The sequence below is a fragment of the Monodelphis domestica genome, chromosome 1, assembly GCF_027887165.1.
Source record: "Monodelphis domestica isolate mMonDom1 chromosome 1, mMonDom1.pri, whole genome shotgun sequence".
NCBI lineage: Eukaryota > Metazoa > Chordata > Mammalia > Didelphimorphia > Didelphidae > Monodelphis > Monodelphis domestica.
In genome coordinates, this window is record NC_077227.1 from 125,137,585 (window position 1) to 125,157,938 (window position 20,354).

A 20,354-nucleotide genomic window follows, 5' to 3' on the forward strand; every position below is an offset into this window, starting at 1 on the left:
ATTGATTGATTTATATTCCTAGTCTACTTGTGCTAGATTTTTAATAAAGGATATTTTTCCACCTGAGATCTTTGGTGTTTTCAGGCCTTTATATTCTCCTGTTTCCTATTTTCTTCCTCCTTTCCTTTTTATGTCTGATTTACTCCTGGGGTTATACCCTCAAAGCCATTTCTTCCTCCCATGTTGGAAAATTAACTTTTCACTGGCCTTAGTTCCTAGCTCAAGTAAATTCTGAGAGGAAAGGACTGGATCGAACTATATGTCAATTGTTTTGTTTTTACTTCAGGTCCAGGACAGTCCCAAGTACTGGACTGTTTCACTTTTATCCATTCTTTAGCTCTTTGGCAAGAATCAATAGCTATCACTTTTTAGAGATATGAGGAAAAGTAGAGTTAGGTATTCTCAGGGTGGCGTCTGCCCTCTTGGGGGCCCCTGACCTTGGAATCATCATAAACTGAATGTGACAACTCCAGAGAAAGAATGGTGTAGCTTTCCTGCTCTTCTTCTTTCTTCTTGAATAACCAGCTACAACTGAAACTTACTGCTTATTGCAACAGAATGCTGGAGTAGAACATGCTGGCTGAAACAGAGCAGAAGAGTGTCTTTTCACCCTCAGCCACAAACCTAAGAGCATAGGTCCATATTTCCAATTGACTATAAGACAACTCTATCTAGAGGTATACTCACAAACTTTCTTTGGTGAATAGATGCCTTTGAAATCCCTTTCCCCCTAAACTTTATCTGCTTTCTGATTTCCCCATTTGTTTGAAATCTTGAAATTCTCTTTTGATTCTTTCCCTTCCTCCACTTCTTGACAATCAACTATATTATGTTAAATACCAAAATAGATAATCTAAGATAAATATTAAAATATGTAATAAATAGAATAGTATCTTGATGCTAAAAGTAAAAACTAACTGAATTATCTTATTGTTAAGAAAATGGTTTTAAGTGATTTTTCTTTCATGAATATAACTAAATGTTGCCTTATCCAAAATCATGATTGCAATTCTTGCTTTAAAAATATCACACCCAGTGCATACTAAATTTTATTCCAGTCCCTCATTTTTAGTCATGTGTCTTTAAAGTAAGGTTAATCTTTGTAGCAAATAATTGCATTTTCTTTTCAGATCCATTCATATCCATAGTTAAAATTATTTAATTTGTTTCCTTCTCTCAAATTCCATTTTTTTCTCTTAAGCTAACACGAAATTATATGGTTTATTTTGCTTATACTAAGTTAATCACAGTAACCTCCCATCCATTACCCAGCATAATTCCAGATTCCTAGATTCTACTTTTATTGTTATTCTCTCAAGGGTAAGATGAATTCTATTCTTCTCCTTCTAAGATGCAATAATAATCTAATCTTCTTTTGTTGAATTTATACATAAATGTCATCTTACTGAACCTCAAACTGGTTTGGCATCTAAAAGACTACAGCATATGACTTTCTTTTCCAAGGCCAGAAAAACCTGTGAATCTAGATTTCCACTCTTTTTTTCCATTTCCCATGTCTTTGGAGGATCCTTATGGGTGGAACTTCAGTCATAGAAGTAATAATTCATTAAAAAACATAAAATTGTACATTAAAAGGAATTCAGGCGATCATTTATGTGTCTTAATAGATAGAGAGCAAGGCCTGGAGATGAGAGATGAGAGAAGAGGAGGAGGAGAGAAGAAGAAGAAGAAGAAGAAAGAAGAAGAAGAAGAAGAAGAAGAAGAAGAAGAAGAAGAAGAAGAAGAAGAAGAAGAAGAAGAAGAAGAAGAAGAAGAAGAAGAAGAAGAAGAAGAAGAAGAAGAAGAAGAAGAAGAAGAAGAAGAAGAAGAAGAAGAAGAAGAAGAAGAAGAAGAAGAAGAAGAAGAAGAAGAAGAAGAAGAAGAAGAAGAAGAAGAAGAAGAAGAAGAAGAAGAAGAAGAAGAAGAAGAAGAAGAAGAAGAAGAAGAAGAAGAAGAAGAAGAAGAAGAAAGAAGAAGAAGAAAGAAGAAGAAGAAGAAGAAGAAGAAGAAGAAGAAGAAGAAGAAGAAGAAGAAGAAGAAGAAGAAGAAGAAGAAGAAGAAGAAGAAGAAGAAGAAGAAGAAGAAGAAGAAGAAGAAGAAGAAGAAGAAGAAGAAGAAGAAGAAGAAGAAGAAGAAGAAGAAGAAGAAGAAGAAAGAAGAAAGAAGAAAGAAGAAGAAGAAGAAGAAGAAGAAGAAGAAGAAGAAGAAGAAGAAGAAGAAGAAGAAGAAGAAGAAGAAGAAGAAGAAGAACTCTTAATCTAGAATGCAATTCAGAATTCTAAGCCAAATCCTGACTTGCCCCTCATCACTTGTCTACTATAGAGACAGTTATCCCAACCCTTCTGGACCTCAGGTCTTCCCTATACAAGTTAGTGACTGGATTAGATAAAATCCAATATTCCATTAACTTTTCTCCCCTCTACTCACCTAATGAAAAAATATGTTGTCTTTCATAGGCTTTACAGACAAATTTTCATTTTATTTTGTTCTTTCAGTGACCCTTCAACTAACTGAAAGTTCTAAAAAGAAGGATTGTTTAGTTCTTCTCTTGAAGTATATTATTGATTTATATACTTGATATATTCATGTTTTGTGGATTTTTTTCCTTCTTAAGTTGATTATTATGAATTTACAAATTTGTCTCTTTTAGTAAGAATAATTCAGATTCCATTCTTTTGCTGAAAAATCTACCTTTTCATCGATGTTTAAGCTCAGCTTTGCCAGATATTTTACCTTAGGATACAAACTTATTTTCAAAATATTATATAATATTATTTCCATCACTTCTCTTGACAAAGTAATAGTCTGGTGGAATTTATAGGTTTTTTTTTCTTGGTGTGGGGAAGTCCTCCACCTGGCTGTTTGCAATATTTGTTGTTTAAAGTCTTAGAGCCTTAACGTCTTCCACAAGCTTGTAGTTGTTCCTACACTCTGTAATATTTATTGGGAAAGGAAATAGGATGTGGAAAACAGGGGGATAATGGGAGGTTTGTATGGGGGTAAGGAGGAGTCTTGTTTCCTTTCCACAACTCCAACTTTCAGTTCCCATTCCCCCTCCAAAAAAATGTCCTATTTAAGTTTGTTTGATTTTTTGCAAGAAAGAGCTTGTTCACTCCTGCTCTTTTCAGAGCCAAACCTTTCCCCAAATGTATTATATGTTTTGTTGTTATTGTTATGCTATATACACTGAAGGAATTATACAAATATTTTTGTTTATAACTTGATGTTGAGGAGAGAGAGCAGAGGAGGAGGAAGAGGAGGAGGAAGAAGAGGAGGAGGAGAGAGAAAATAAAAACATAAAAACAGGAAGAAGAGGAGGAGGAGAAACAGAAGCAGAAAAGCAAGAAGAGGAAGAAAGAGGAGGAAGAGAAGAAACAAACAAACAAACAAACAATCAAAGAGACAAAGAAACAAAGAAAGAAAGGAAAAGACTTTTTCATCTTTTCCACTGCAGGCTGATTAAAAGAAACTTTTTTGGTCCATACAAGAAAATTTTAAGAAAATAATTTCATATCATACTTTTCATTAGGCATTTTTGAATTTCTTTCCCTTAGTTGTATAACCTCAATATTTTACATTTTAAAGGTTGCCTTCTTTACACTCAAAAAGTTGTTCTCATCTGTTTAATAACACATGAAAGTATACACATCCACAATATTACTTCTGAGGTTTTACCAGGAGAGGAATAATTGTTCCTGGTTTGCCAAACAGGCATGTGTGAATTAATAATCAAGACAAAAAGATTCTGAAATAGCAAAATGTTATAAAGTATGGAGAGGACATGAATCTTAATGTATTAATAGAGGAAGCAATGTAAGAGGCTGGACACCAAATGAGAAGATGCAAGAAAACATTTAGTGGAGGACACCATATCCCACTGGAGGATGCAGCATTTCCATCTCCAGTGCTCTAATCCAGAGGTATCAAGCATGCAGCAGGCAAAATTTCCAAGAGTGGCCTGAATCAGATTAAAATGTATTTGGAAAGTGCTTAACAAAATAAAAATACACGAGAATATAAACAATGTCAATATGGGACCAGCAGGGATCTTTAGGTATTGTTTGGTGCTTCCTATATCTATTTGTATTTGAACTCTTCTATCTAATCCATCCATCTCAGCAAAGAGGATATGAGCTCAGTATCTCCTGTGTGACTGAATCCTCCCTATCCCCAATTCCCTATAAACAGTCACCAAATTTGGTCAGTTATACCCCCATAATATCCCTCTCACTTCTGCTTTTTTCTCTCTCCACTATTATTAGTTTAATTCAAATCTGCTTGGGCAAGATACTTTCCCTTTCCAAGCTTTCAGTTTCTTCATCTGTAAAATGAAGATAACAACAGTGTCTACCTTGCAGGACTGTTGTATAAGATCAGATAAAGTAGGTATAGCCCTTTGCATTATGTATCATATAGACCCTTTCAATTCTGTAGGGCAGCTAGGTGCCAGGCCTGGCATCAGGAAGAGTTGGATTCAAATTTAGCCTCAGTTATTTACTGTGTGACCCTGAGCAAGTCACTTAAATATGTTTGCCTCAGTTTCCTCATCTTTAAAATGATCTGAATGAAATGGCAAACCATTCCAGTATCTTTGCCAAGAAAACTCCAAATGGAATCATGACTGAATAATAATACATTTCATGGAGCGTCTCCTTAATTGGTTTTCTTCCTCCAGTCTTGACCCTTCCAATCTATTTTTCATACTTCCAGATTCCTCTTTCTGAAGTACTACCTTGCATGTATCATGCCTGTGCTCAGAAACCTTCAATCACTTGTCAATACCTGATTTTTTTTAAAAAGTGAGGAAACTGAAACTTAGAGAAACTTTTAGACTTACCCAAGGTCAAACATCTGGTAGGAATAAGAACTGGTATCAGAAATCAGGTCTCCTGCCTCCAAATCCAGCACCCTTTCCAGTAAAGCAGTGCCGCTGACCTGAAGTAATAACATCCCCCGAAGTCAAGCTGGCCATCTCCCCACCACCACCACCACCACATGCACATACCATCTGGAAACAAATGGCAAGTGGGTTCTCTTAAGCACTTGGGTCCTCACAAAGATGCTTCAGCTTGTTTACAAATAAGGAGAGCTATTTGGTGCCTAGCATACAGATGGTAACAAAATTTCTGCCTGGTGTTCTTTGTCATGCCAACTGTTTCTAAGGACTCTATGGTGCTTTGATCTAATCCATTGTTACTATTTATTACAATTAATTAAATGGCCCATGGCCGCTGAGGGCTGACACAAAAGTCCCTAGATTTATTTAACTTTTAGCGACTCCCTCGTTAGAATGTACCTGCGCGGTTACTCCCTGTGCAGAGATATGGGTGTATCATAGGATTGGGAGCCAAATTAGAACACTAGAAAACGTGATATACTAGAGAGATCCCTGAAGTTTCAAGTATGGATTCAAAATGTCTCGTTTCCAATTCCAATTCTGCTATGCCCCAGCTATGTGACTTTGGACAAGTCAATTCATCTTTGCTGTCCTACTTACCACATGATGAAGAGGAGCTTCTTAGATTGACTATAGCTATTAAACCACATGTAGATGCTAAGTGATATAGTGGATAGAACTTTGGACCTGGAGTCAGGGTGACTCCTTTTCCAGAGTTCAAATCTGCCCTCAGACACTTATTGTGTGACCCTGGGCAAGTCATTTAACCTTGTTTGCCTTAGTTTCCCCAACTGTAAAATGAACTAGAGAAACAAATGGCAAATTGCTCCAATATCTTTGTCAAAGAGTTGGATACAACTAAAATAAATAAAATATATACTGTATAATTAGAAAAATTTGGATTCCATCTCCCAGAATTCTTTTCTTTTTCCAAGAATCCTTTTCCCCTTAGTTCACGTTTGCATTTGTTATGTTTGTATATAAGTTTTGGGTAATGCTTCCTTCAGTCTCTCTCTTTTTCACAAGGGAGGCTGGGTGAGCTCTCCCTGTTTCTCAAGCTTTTTAGTTTCCTTTTTCTTAAATATGATACTTGGAGTAATGAATATTAATTTTTAAAATTATAATATATATGTATATGTATGTATGTGCATATGTATACATTCTTATTCTTAATACATAATGTATTTTCAGATATAGATTAGAGAGACAGATTGAATATAAAATAAATTATAAATATAATATAAAATTATAAATGTAAAATAAAATGTAAATGCACTTGCAGTTATGGCTACCTACCTACAGTCCATCAAATAGTCTTCTAAAAATCTATGTGTGTTTATACATGTAATGTATGTGTCAGTATGTGTATATACACATATCTACATATATATTTGTACCTAACTCTTGCTGGATTGAAGATGGCTTTGTGCACTCAGGGCTTATCTTGGTCTCTGGATTACTACAGGGAATCTGAACTAACCATGCACAAACTGAACCATAGAAAACATTTTGATCTGGAAAGATTTATGTAGTTCCCTTCTAGTTTACAGTTGAGGCACCAAAGCTCAGAAGGGTGAAGTGATAGCTCCCAGTCAAACACTGAATCTGCTGAAGCCCCTTATGATGTTGGATCCAGCTGGTGCCAGTTATTAAGTAACAGCAGAGGAGGAGGCAGGGCTAATATGCCTCAGGGAGAAAGGACAGAGGATCTGAGCTATCATCTGAGAAAGGAAATGGAATGCCAGGGATTTGTGTATGTCAACAAGATACTAAAGAATTATTTATATCCCCAAATCCAGGAAGCTACTCAGGAACTATGAAATGGAGGTTGAAACAACAGTCAGAGAGGGGGAAGTCTGGGTGGAATTGGGAGGGTTTCTGTGGAATCAATCAAGGAGGGAATAGCACAAGACTTCTGTCAATGTCAATGTCAGCAAATGACAGCTGGTCTCAGGAAGTGTCTCTAACTGAGACAGGGTATGTCTAAGGCTCTGGCACATCCTCTCCTCACTGGATCAGCACCTCTATGAGCTTAAATATTCAGTGGAAAACCTTGTCTCAGACTCCCCTGTTCAGTGCTCTTTCCACTACTTCTTTCCGCCTTTACACATTTTCATTCCCATGTAGGACTGGAAATGCTATTCTGAATCTGCACAAATAGACAGCAATATTTCAAAACATTTATTTTTAGATTGCCAACCTTGCACAGAAACTGTTCTGTCTCCTACCACTTGGGACTTAGCTGAAGTGAGATCTCATAAGATCTCTCATCTGGTTCAGAAGTGCCTTTTCTGTTCCTTTTTTGGGGGGGGTGCCACAGAAGGGAAGAGAACTGGAGTGTATGTTCTTAACTGACCACTGACAGGTTTGTGCTTAGCACAGTGCCTAGTTTATTAAGTGGGTAATTAATAAGTATTTATTGGTTGATTGATTTAATGATTTATCATAAAAGTTAGCAACAACTCCTGGTCCTGTCCTTCCACTTTATGGTCACAATCTAGGTCTTGGGAAGCAATGTGGTATAACATATTGAAGCGTGCCAGTCCTGGAATCAGAGGATCTAAATTAAAATTCTGCCTTTGACACCTAAGACTAGTGTATGCTTAGCTTTCTGAGCCCCGAAGCTTAGTAGAGTGCCAGGAACATAGTAGGTTCTTAATAAATGAATGCCTGTTGATTAATGGAGGAAGTTAGACTTGATGACTTCTGAGGTTTCAACCAGCTCTGGTTCTATGATACTAGGATTTATGGCTCCTCTTCCCAAGACTCCTAACTTCTTCTCAAAGTCAAGATATGGTAAATATTGAAAGGATTTACTTACAAGCAAGTAGAAATGCTACAACATATTTATGTAACAGAGGATATGCAACCTAGGACAACAGGATAGAAAAAAAGCTTAAAAATAAGCTAGAATTTTTCTGTAGTGTAAGCAATACATGTATTGTTTTACAATATGATGAACAGGTAAATATGTATCATGTGATTATACAGGTACAACCTATATCATATTAACTGGCTTCTTGGGGATGGAGGGAACAGGGGAAGGGAATGGAAAAAAAAAACAAGAATAAGACATAGATTTTTGGACATAGCAAATGTGAACATTTGTTTTTCTTGGATAGACTTTTATTTTAAATTATTACACATTTATAACAAATCATATGTGTGATTATGTTAAATATTATATTGTGTTATATATTTAATATGGTAACCAAAAAAAGAATAACATAGTAGGAGGTACATTTTCCTCCCTTTTTGATCCTCACTCTTAATTTTCCGATTATTATAACATGAATGACTCTATTCACAACAAAACCAGCACTAATGTGACACAGAAAGAATAATTTTCTGTCATGCAAAATGCATTCATCTGCAAAACATCTTTTGGAGGCGGCTGAGTATTTTGGAGAGAAACCTGGCCTCAAGCCAAAAAGGCCTGTTTTCAAATCCTGCCTCTCATACATATCAGCTGTGTCTTGGACAAGTCCTATAGTGCTTGAGTTAGCTCTCTATGACTATAAGTTGTAGAAAAAGGTGCCTCCTTGCATTGCGAGTGCCCTATGCCAATAAAACCACAAATCAAGCCCCTTTCTTTTTTTTTGTCTTGCAAAAAATGTCCTTCATTGCAATCCATCATATATTATGCATAAGGTAGCTGCCTACCTCTACCTTGCCTTCATCATCCAATTGAACAACAACAACAAAAAAAGTCGAAACCCTTCCACACCAAGTTAAAAGATGTCTAATTTCAGTTTTTAATCATTTGATTCAATTCAATACTAGGTACTAGAGGTAGAGGCTTAAAAAACATCTCTCTTCAAAACTTTGTATTCGACCACAGAGAATACAGCATGTAATAAAGTAAGTAAATATAGAAGGTGTACTAAATTAGAAATAAAGAGAGGGGACAGACAGACAGAGAGACAGACAGACAGACAGACAGAACGCATTAATAACTAGGGGTGGGGTGGTCCGGAAGAGTCTCACAGTGAAGGCAGCATCAATTGTGCTTTGAAGGAAGTTAGAAAAGTATTAGGGGAAGCAGCAAAGTGACACAGTTCTTGGCCTGTAGTTAGAAATATACATCTTCCTGAGTTCAGATCTGGCCTCAGACACTTACTCGCTCTGTGACCCTGGGCCAGTCACTTAATGCCATTTTCTGCAGTTTCCTCATCTGTAAAATGAGCTGGAGAAGGATATGGAAAACCACTCCAGTGTCTTTGCCAAGAAAACCCCAAATGGAGTTATGAAGAGTAAGGAATGACTAAAAAACAACTGAACAACAACAAAAGAGATTGTATGAGGTAGAGAGGAGGGGGCACATTCCAGACAAGGGAAGCCATTTATTGAGATGGGCCCTAGATGGGAGATGAAATGTCATGTGTGAGTAACATCTCACCCTTCTATTCACTCCAAGCATCTATGAAAATAAACAGAGAAATGTTCTTTTCCTCAGGCAATTTCTTTGAAATGATTTGTATTCAACTGAATGCCCCTGGGTTCAGGGTTGGATGATCACCATGAGGCAGGGTAGCCAAATTCCCATCATACTAAAGCACCGGGCAAAGTAACCAAGGACTACTGGAAGTTGCTCACCTCCTGAAAATGTGCCTATAGCACAGGTGACTGATTGTACTACCCTACTAATATTGGAATTGGAATTTAGGGTCTTCTGATTTTAAAATATATTAGTAAGATATCTCCCATGTGGTCAAGCCAAGAGATAACTTGCCACACAGGAAATGGTGAATCCAAGAGATAGGTACTCTTTTATAAGAATGTATGAAATATATTATAAGGATTTTTATTTCTTTTTATTAATATATAAGGATAGATACACATTATAAGAATATAAGGATAAATGAGAAAACAATGCAAATAAACTATTTCAGAAGCCTGGAAAGTATCATATAAATATCAATTACAGTGTATAGAACTCTGGACCTAGAGTCAGGACCACTTACATTCAAGTCTGGCCTCAAATACTTTCCAGTTATATGATCCTGGACAAGTCACCTAATCTCTATCTATCCCAGTTTACTTATCTATAAAATGGGAATACCAAAAAGATCCATCTCCTATGGCTATTGTTAGGATAAAATAAGATAATATTTTAAAAGCATTTTTCAAACCTTATAACACTATATAAATGCTAGATCAGTGATGGTAAACCTTTTAGAGATGGTGTGCCAGGCCCTGCCCCCCCACCAGACCAAGTGCCATGCCCCTCCCCCCAGAGACTCAGTGCCATACCACACCTCTCCTACCAAGTGTGGGGTATGCCTTGTGCCCCCTTTCCCCACACAGGGGAGGGGGGAAGCATTCCCATTGGGCTGCTGGGAGGAGGGGTAGGTGAAGTGACAAATGTGCTCAGCAAATGTAAAAATGGGGAGGGGAGTGGACCAAGTGCTCCACTCCTCTCCAGCTCTGCTGCCTGTGAATTGCCCACCTTACCGCTGTGTGCTCCCATTGGGTTGCTGGGCAAAGGGGTGGGGGATGTGAAAAAATGTCACCAGGCACAGTGGAGAGGCGGAGGGGAGCAGCTCCACCCTAGTCCCTCTGATTTTCTAATGATGAACTGAAAGTGGAGGGTGCAAGGGTGGCAAGGTCATGTGTCCACAAAGAGTGCTCTGCATGCCATCTTTGGCACCCATGCCAAAGGTTTGCCATCACTGTGCTAAATATCATTATTCTTTCTCTAGTCAGTTTTATTGTTGCTACAATACATAGACTAATAACTCATATTTTTATCATTTCTGCCATACTATGAAGTTTATACTTTGTTCCCCCTTCAATAATCCTTTAGGTAAGTAGTAAATTAAATGTATTAGTATCCGTTTTAGAAATAAGGAAACTGAGAAATGAATTTAAGAAACTTACCTAGCCACACGTAAGAATTGTCAGAATCAAGATTTAAACCCAGCACTTTTAACTCCAAGTTCTATGCTATTTCCATAATAGTCTCCTGCCTTTCTCAAGAACCTTGCTCTGAGGGCTGACTCTACTACCTATCCACTCTGTGATGGTAAGAAAGTCAACCTATCTGAGATTCAGTTTCCTCATTTGTCAAAGCTGATGTCAACCCAAGTATAATGTGAACACTCTCTTCCCATGTTTGAAAAATGTGTGGAAATGATGATCTAGACAAAATACACTACCCATATAATGAGAGAATAATAATATTTGCACAATCTAATTCACAAGGGTGGGAATGTGAGACAGAGAAAGAGGGAGGGGGAATGGAGGGAGAGAAGGGGAGAGAGAGAGAGAGAGAGAGAGAGAGAGAGAGAGAGAGAGAGAGAGAGAGAGAGAGAGATTGAAATTTAAAGTCTATAATAGATTTGTCACTCTTTATAGCAACTATGTTAATGATCATAGACTCACATGCTTGTATATTTAAAAAGAATAGGAAATTTAAAAGAAATGGAATTTATTCTTTTTCAACTTCTTATTTCCTCTTCACTTGACTTTATGAGGAAATGGTATTGGTGAATAATACAAAACACACATCTCCAGCTGCCTTTCAGACATTTTGAACTGGATGTACAATAGAAATTTTAATTCAACATATCCAAAACTGAATTCTTTATCTTTCCCCTTAAACTCTCCCCTCCCAACCTTCCCAATTAATATAGAGACCCCTCACCCTTCTTTTCTGTTGCCATAGCCTATTGATTTTTGCCTTTGTAGCAACTCTCAAATATTCCTTCTTCTCTCCTCTGATGCTGTTATAGGTCCAAGCTCTTGTCACCTCATGCCTGAGTTATAACAATAGCCCATGAATGTCTACCTGTCTCAAGTTTCTCCCCTGCCTAATTTATCTTCCATTCAGTCACAAAGTAGTTTTCCTAAAGTGTAGGTCCGGTCTGCCCTCTTCCTACTCAATACAGTCCAGTAGCTCCTTTTTACATCTAGGATCAAATACAAAATGCTCTCTTTTGTGCTCAAATCCCTTCATAAGCTAGCCTCCTCCTACCACCTCAGTCTCACACCTTAGTCCCCACCACATACTGTTCAATCCAGTGACCTTGGGCTGTTCCACAAATAAAGCACTCTATCTTTCAGCTCTAGACATGGTTCTTTTGTTATCTCCCCTGACTGGAACCTCTGCCTATTGACTTCCCTGACTTTCTTCAAATTCCACCTGAAAGCCCTTTTCCTAAAAGAAAACTTTTCTCCCCCCCCCCTCTTCCTTCTAGTGCCTTCCAGCTATTGACCATTCTCTATCAGTCCTGTACATAGCTTCTTTCTACATATTTGTTTTCTTCTTGTCTCCCCAATTAGAAAGTGAACTCCTTGAAAGCAAGGACTATCTTTTTCCTTTTTTTTTGTCATAACCCCTTACTTTCCATCTTAGAACAGTTACTCAGTTTCAGTTCCAAGGCAAAAGAGTTGTACAGGCTAGGCAATGGGGACTTGCCTAGGGTCACACTAGCTAGGAAATGTATGAATTTAGATTTGAACCCAGAACCTCCTATTTATAGCCCTGTTTTGCCTCTTTTTATCCTCAGGCTTCAGGACAGTGCCAGGCACACAGAAATACTTAATAAATTTTTATTGATTGATTGACTGGTGGCTACCAGATATCTGTTCTCTCTCAGCTGAGTAATCTGAAGAAATGCCAAAATATCTAAGGCTAGGTAGGGAGCAGGAACTCTCATTTTTGACTATGGAAAATGCATGAATGCTGAGCCAAATGAAATCTTGGGGTGACTAGTATATTATAGAAAATATCAGCAAAACTGCAAACTTGATCAAAAATGTAACATGGAAATAATAGGTAAATAATACTACATGAGCATATTAATAAATAAATAAGGTTTATTTTTTTTCACCTGATCTGTTTTTGTTCATATTGGTTCAGTGATATTTCTGGGACTAGAACTGGAGTTGGGGAACAAATCCTAAGGATTTTAACCTTAGCTCCCACACATATTTACTTCAATGCATCAAGGAGCTGGGATTTCATTGAGGTGGATAATCTGTCTACTGAAGTAGACTGAATCCTCTCCATGCTTTAGGAGATAGTCAAATGGGTTGTGGCAAAAAAAAAAAGGGTTTTAATAAACTTTTAAAATAAAAAAAATGTATTTTGAGAATGGCCAAGTTTTTGGTCTCTCCAAACTTAGCAAACTTTAGACAACCTGCACAGTCCTTCCTGGGTCAATACAGGCCTCTAAAGAAAGAACTGTTAGAGTTGGAATATAGATCAAAGCGTATTATTTTTCACATTCATTCATTTATGTTTTTATTTGGGGGTTTTGGTTTTACATATTCTCTTACAATGACCATGATAATATATTTATAACCCAGATCAAGTTGTTTACCATCTCTGAGAGTGGTAAAGGAGGGAGGGAAGGAGATCATCTAGATTTTATAATTATGGAAAGCATATTTTAAAACTTGTTATTGCATGTAATTGAGAAAATAATTTTTAAAAATAAAGAGCCTCGAGCTTATGGCTCACTCACATGACCTTTGAGAACCCAGGGTTACCTGGACATCAGACTAGGATGTCAGTAATTTCTGTATTTGTGAATTCTCTCCCTACGTTTCTCCATCACTACTTTTTTCTACCAAACTTCTGAAACAGAAATGTTCTGAGGCAGATCAATCTCTGAAGGGCTTTGAATATTTAACTTTTGCCAAAGACTTTGTTTAAGATCTCCTGGCTTCCATTATTATTGTCTTCTGCTATAAATGCAACTTCACTCCCTGCCCCATCCCAATTCCCATTTCTCACCCCATCCGAACAAATCAGAAATTCTGAGAATTATTAAACAACATAACATGCAGCCATTTTCCAAAACCAGCAAGTCATCTTCATTTAAGAAATAATGAGCTACTTCCAGGATGAATAGTCAAGAAATAACTTAGAGCCTGAACTTCATTATTAATTTTGAAACCAGTGGCTCCAGAGAATGGCTCTGTGAATCAGTCCAACTGCTAATCCATGTAGACAGTGGAATACAAACAGAAAATGCTATGAACTCATCATTAGAATCCTGACATATTGATGTGGCACCTGCAGCTGCCTACAGGGAGTTCCCAAAAGTGCTCCTGAATAGAGCTGACAGTTCAGTTACTTCCAAATCCTGACTGCTTGTTTAGGACCTGGCATCCAAGCCTACAAACAGCTTAGAGACCGGAAAAAATACAAATGGAGAGGGGCACACACACACACACACTCACTCACACACACACACACACACACACACACACACACACACACACACACTGCTAAGGCTTTGACTTCCGCCTTGCTTGCAGAGCACCACTCCAAATTTCTGGATCCCAACACAACAGAGTGTTATTTCAAGAAGAGATGATTCAGCATCTGGGAGGTACTGGTGAGAGGCTGAGAAAGATGGGATCCAATTGCATACTACTTATTGTTCTTGGTCTTGTCCCACACACGCCCACCTTTCCTCATTCACTAATCTGGGCACTGAGTAGTGGGTGTCAAGAAAGGATTTATTTTTTCAAATCCAATTACTTAAGCAAAATAATTTTATACTATAGTTGTATAGTGAAGTCACGGAATGACTACGAAATGGAAATTTTCAAAAACAGCAGATGGCAATCTGTTGCTTACGCCCACAGTTCTAGAGCTAGCTATCATCCCAGAGAACAAAAATCTGGGACTTAGAAGATGAAAGTTCAAATCCTGCTTCTTTTGCTTATTACCTGGATACTATTAGGCAATTTACTTAGCCCATCTGATATTCAGCTTCTCCTTCAGTAAAATGAAGGAGCAGGACCTGATGATTTCCAACCCTAAGTCTGTGATCATTTACTTATCCTGATTTCTATAATTTATTCCTGCTGGTTGTAGCTTCAGTTCCAAGAACAGCAAGTCTTATACTCCCATCATATATCTTTTCCTCTATCCAAATTACACCACTTTCCTCCACCTCCCTGATTATCCACTTTCCCACATCCATGCCTTTGTATATTCTCTCTGGAATGTCATTTCCCTCAGGCTTTACCTGTCTACTTCTTAGTAGTCCTTCCAGGACCAAATGGAATGCCATCTCTACAATGAAGTCTTCTCTAATCTCCTTCAATCCAATATAATCCTCCTTCCTTTGAATTCCCATTACTTTTCTTATACTTTGACAGTATGCTTTGTATTACAGTTAATTGAGATAATTATAATTAAAGTCATTATAATGGGAAATGAATGGTAGTCCTTCATGTTCTAGTATCACAGGAAACCTAGACATACTGAAATAAATTACAAATAACAATATGCCACATAGTGGATATGCTGCAGTGTAGATTATACTGACTGCTAAAGTGGGTAGACCATGAATAACCATAAAATGGATTGAAGATAAAAATGTTTTTAATATGTGCCCTCCCAAAACCCTGAAATCAGCATTAGCCAGTTTTAGGAATAAGCTGTATAATCTTTTGGTCAATTAAATATTCATCTCCATGGTAGAAAACAATGTGCTACAAATAAATGCAAGTTAGTCAAATGAAATAATTTTCTCTTTAAACCAATATTAGATTAAATAAAAGTAGAAATCAAGGAAGTACTTACATTTGAAGATGAAAATGTTTAAGGAGTACAGTCATTGACAATCTTCACAACTTCTGCTCAGAAATTCTATGTAATAACAAAATGGATGACAAAAACAATGCTGAAATCTTAAATGATTCTGAAGAGGTGATGAGCATATAGAATAGAATTTCAAAAAACTTTTTTGGAGTCTAATACCATGATCACCAAAAGAAGACCAAATATACCAATGTAGAATAATTCTAAAAACATCTCATATTTGCTGTCACCATGAATGAACCAATTCTCCCATAATACTTTGCAGAAAATATAAAAATGTTCTTGGATATACATATAATAATACCTATTTCACCCATTGTCATGGTAAGGACAAGGCAAATCTAACTATCAAAAAATATTCCTAAAGACAAAGGTCAAGCACCACTATAGTACAAGTGACTTAAGTCTGTTTTCAAAGTCTTGAAGGACAACATAACATTAATATTAAGTCAACACTTTCTATAGAAAACTTGGATGCTATATTTCCAAAGTGAAAACAACAAAAAAGAAAGGCACTGAAAAGAATGTGGAAAACAGAAGTATTTCAGAAGTTTTAGATATACTCAGTCAACAACCAACAGGAAAAGTCAAAAGGTTAAGATGGTACAAGGAGTGAAAGTAACACCACGAGCAAAATAAAGTTTAATATAAGTCAAAATCTCTATTACAGAGCAGGCAAGGATTCTTCACTCAGATCCATGAACTTTTCTATACTATTTTGAAATTTGTATTTCAATATAACTGGATTGTTTTGTAATCCCATGTATTCTATTTTATATATTGAAGAACATAATTCTCAGGAAAGGTCCATAGACTATTGAATGAGGATCTGATTGAGGGTCTAGCTACAAAGATTGAATAAGAAGGAAAAACTCGGGAATCTGAGTTCCAGCTGAAAAAGTTCACAACAAAATGATGGATAGAAGCATTTCAACATTTCAGTGAATTGTTTTTAAGCAAGAAGATATATCCAAATACTTAAAGATTTTAAAAACTCAGCAGATAATTGAGGATAATATTGTTTGTTATCAGCAAATACATAAGAGAAAAAAAAGAGAACAACTGTCTAAACACCTTTCAATAGCTTCATTAAAAAATGCACAGCCAGTCACCAGTGATAAAGGTTAGGTGCAGTGGGTGGGAAAGGCGAAACATATTGTATACTTATATTAACTTTACTGCTCAGTACTGTACATAATTCATCATTAATTTTGCCTTTTAATTCATAATTCTATTATCATGGCATAATATTTAAAATCTCTGCATTTTAGTATATTTTGTGACTGGTGTAAATAAAGGTTTATTTTGGGTGTGTCTTTTATAAGCAAATTAAAGTGGGTGAGTAGGGGCAAATTTGCACTACTTAAAAATCATTTTATGTAGAGGTATGTGGAAAAATCCACTTAAATAAAACAAGAATTGTTTGCAATCTAAAAAATAGAAATCCATAGGCTTCAGAAGATTTGTATGATAATTAAAATTAATATATAATATCAAGTATTATATTTATAAGATTTATTAAATAACAATTTGAAATAAAAAGCTAGAGTAAAACCTGCCTAACTTGACTGTGAGAGAAAAGAGGGAAAAAAAGGCAGGAGTCCCAGAAACTTATAAACAATCATGTAAAGATGCATGAAAAGGAAGGGGAAAGGATGCTGGGAAATACAAAAGGAATTCCAGAGAACATAGTCCTGGGATTCAAGATTTTCCAACTGTACACTATCAAACTGTCTGTGATGGGGGGTAGGAGGGAAGAGTCCCTGCTATCAATGCTTGAGAAATAAAGAAATCTGAATAAAAGGAGAACCTTTGAAAAAGAAGAACTGGAAAATGGCTGGTCATTTATATGGTTAAAATAAGTCAAACAGTGAAAATGTAAGTTGGTCAAATCATTTGTGCACTACTGATATAATGAATGACAAAAAAGATTACATTACAGGAGGAGATTAAAAGACTATTTTCTTTGAGAAAGTAAAATATAGTAAGTCTGGAAAAGATTCATAATGGTTCGTTCAAATGTTTTTTATTGGTACATGAATACTCAAAAAGAATTGTGCTCAATTCTTCTCAGGTACTTGATCCTACATTTTTCTTTTAAAAGATAAGGCATCACCTATCTACTACCAAAAGATGAGAATGCCAATCAATCCACCCAATATCAACAAATCACAAGTTTATATATTCTATGCAAGGAATTCACATATTATATCCACAATTAATTTATAAACATAAGAAAATGGTACATTGTCTGAAATATAGAGTGAACCAAAAATCAGGAATTTAAAAGATCATCTTATTATTGATTCAGTAATTATTGATCAAGTCACTAGAAAGTTTCTTGAAATATATTTATAGTGGCTCTATTGATTTATTGTTGTTGCTTAGTTGTTTCAGTTATGTCTAACTCTTTATGACCTTTTGTGAAGTTTTCAATGGTGAAGATAATGGAGTTATTTGCCACTTCCTTTTCCAGCTCATTTCCTTTCCTTCTTCAGTTCAATTTACAGATGAGGAACTGAGATAAATGGGGATAAGTAACTCAAGGTCACACAGCTAGTATGCATCAGAGGCTGGATTTGAACTCAGAATTTCATGACTCCAGCCCTGGTGCTCGATTGCATCGAGCAATCTAGCTGCCCTGCCTACAGTAGTATATAACTATTAGTCATTCTTGTTCTACTCTTCTTAGTCCACAGATCATTTTCCTGGTCAGAGAAAATGAGAAAAATAATAGTTGAGCACCTCTAATTGTTTTCTGTCCACAGTTCTTAGCATGCCAAGCAATGGCCTTTATCGTCTTTTCACCTTTCTATTTTGTCCCACATCGCTAGAATACTCACTCTGGGTTGTCTTTTTTTTAATCATCCTCAGCTTAACCCGACATGTTTATAGAACTACACCACTAGGGGGAAGCTGGGTGGCTCAGGGAATGAAGAGCCAGGCCTAGAGACAGGAGGTCCTGGGTTCAAATCTGGCCTCAGACACTTCCCAGCTGTGTGACCCTGGGCAAGTCACTTGACCCTCATTGCCTAGCCCTTACCACTCTTCTGTCAAGCCAATACACAGTATTGACTCCAAGACAGAAGGTAAGGGTTTAAAAAAAAAAAAAAGAACCACACCACTCTTTTCATCCTCAGTTACCTATTTGTGCCTCTACCTCTGAAGTAGATGGAAGGTCCAGCTCGGGGTCAGGAAGATTTCAATCCAGATCTCCCTCAGGTGCTGGCTGGCTGACCATGGGCAAGCTATTGAACCTCTCAACCTCAGTTTTCTCACCTTTTAAATTGGGATAATCATCACAACTACTCCACGGGGCTATTGTGAGAATAAATGAAATAATTCATGGAAGAGACTTTGTAAACCTAAAAGTTTTAGCAGTCAGTAGATATTTTCTATAAACACATATGGACCAAGTTGTTTGGTCAGTTCCTCATGTAATCGTACTGATTGTGACACAATTCATCCTTTTTCTGCCTCACTAAATTTGTTCTTTTTATGTATTCAGAAATGAATTCTTAGGAGTTTCTCATCCTGTCTGGAATGACTTGTTATGTAGTCCATAGGATTCTATCTATCCTTTCTCTACATCCTCCTAAATTTGTTCCCCTAAAATGTAGCATGCAATTCAGAGCATTCCTGGCTTTACTCTCCTTCTCTCCTACAAGTTCTGAGATGGAATGGTTACTCTCACTCAAAGTTCCAATGCAACAATGAATTTTTTTGTTGGTGAGACCTGCATTCAGAATGTGATTTCTCCTTTTAGTTTCCTCTCCTTTTGAAGATGATTTTTTTTGTCATTAAGGCAAATAAAGAAATTACTAGATGGCTGATCTTCCCAGTTCAGAAAAACATAATCTGAAACAGAAATAGAAGAAACTTCTTTCCTATCATCCAAATAAATGAATTCCTAGCTCTTTACATAGTCACCATAGTTACATATAGCAAAGGCTGAGCCAAAGTCATCCCAATTAGTTAATGATAGGAAGGAAATATTCAACAATGACACATTATGCATGAACAAGCTTCTTTTCTAATTAGATGGCAAGTTAGAGATTTGTCCCTGAGCCAGCTGGTTGGTATATATCAACAGTAAGTGGTGGAGTTATTTGGTCTAGGTAGCTGACATACCTTATTATTCCCAGTCCATTTCCACTTACTCTCCCATTTCAATTCCTTCATGCCTGCTCCAAAATCCTATATTATCAACTTCAGCCTTTAAAAATATCTACTTTTATAAGATGATTGATTATATGTTCTGAAAGGCAGTAGGGCAGAGTAGACTGACTTGATTTTCAGTTCCCTTCTAATACACTAGCCACATGACCACAGTCAAGTTATAGTCTTACTAGGGTACAATCAATTCTCTAAGGTTTGGGCTTGGCAAATTTTGACCAAAGGGCCAAGGCTATCCCATTCTGTTTTTTGTTTTTTTTAAATACCTGCTAGATAAGGATGTTTCTGACTCTCAGGCTTTAATTTGATGACCCCTGCTCTAAAACTTTAGACGCGTAGGTTGTTGATTTGCCTTACAGGAGGGAGATGGGGGTCTCCAGAAGACCACTGACTATTTCTTCATTCAGGATATTTTATGGTTAACCTTGAGAGACTCAAGCTTCTACTATGGTGGTTCACAATCTTCCACTAGTGTATTCCCCATTATTAGTTGGTAGCCTAATTAGCTTTTAGGAAAGGTATTTTCTAACCTTCTAACAGTTAGTATAAACCTCTCTTCCTGCACAAAGATCTGGAGCATATTCTCCTTCAAGTATACGCAGAGCATAAAGTGTAACAGTAGTCAGATACGCATAGAAACTATACAAGTGGCCAAAAGGTAAACGAACAACCACTGATTACTGAACTCCTTTTATCCCTTAATGAGATCCTCAA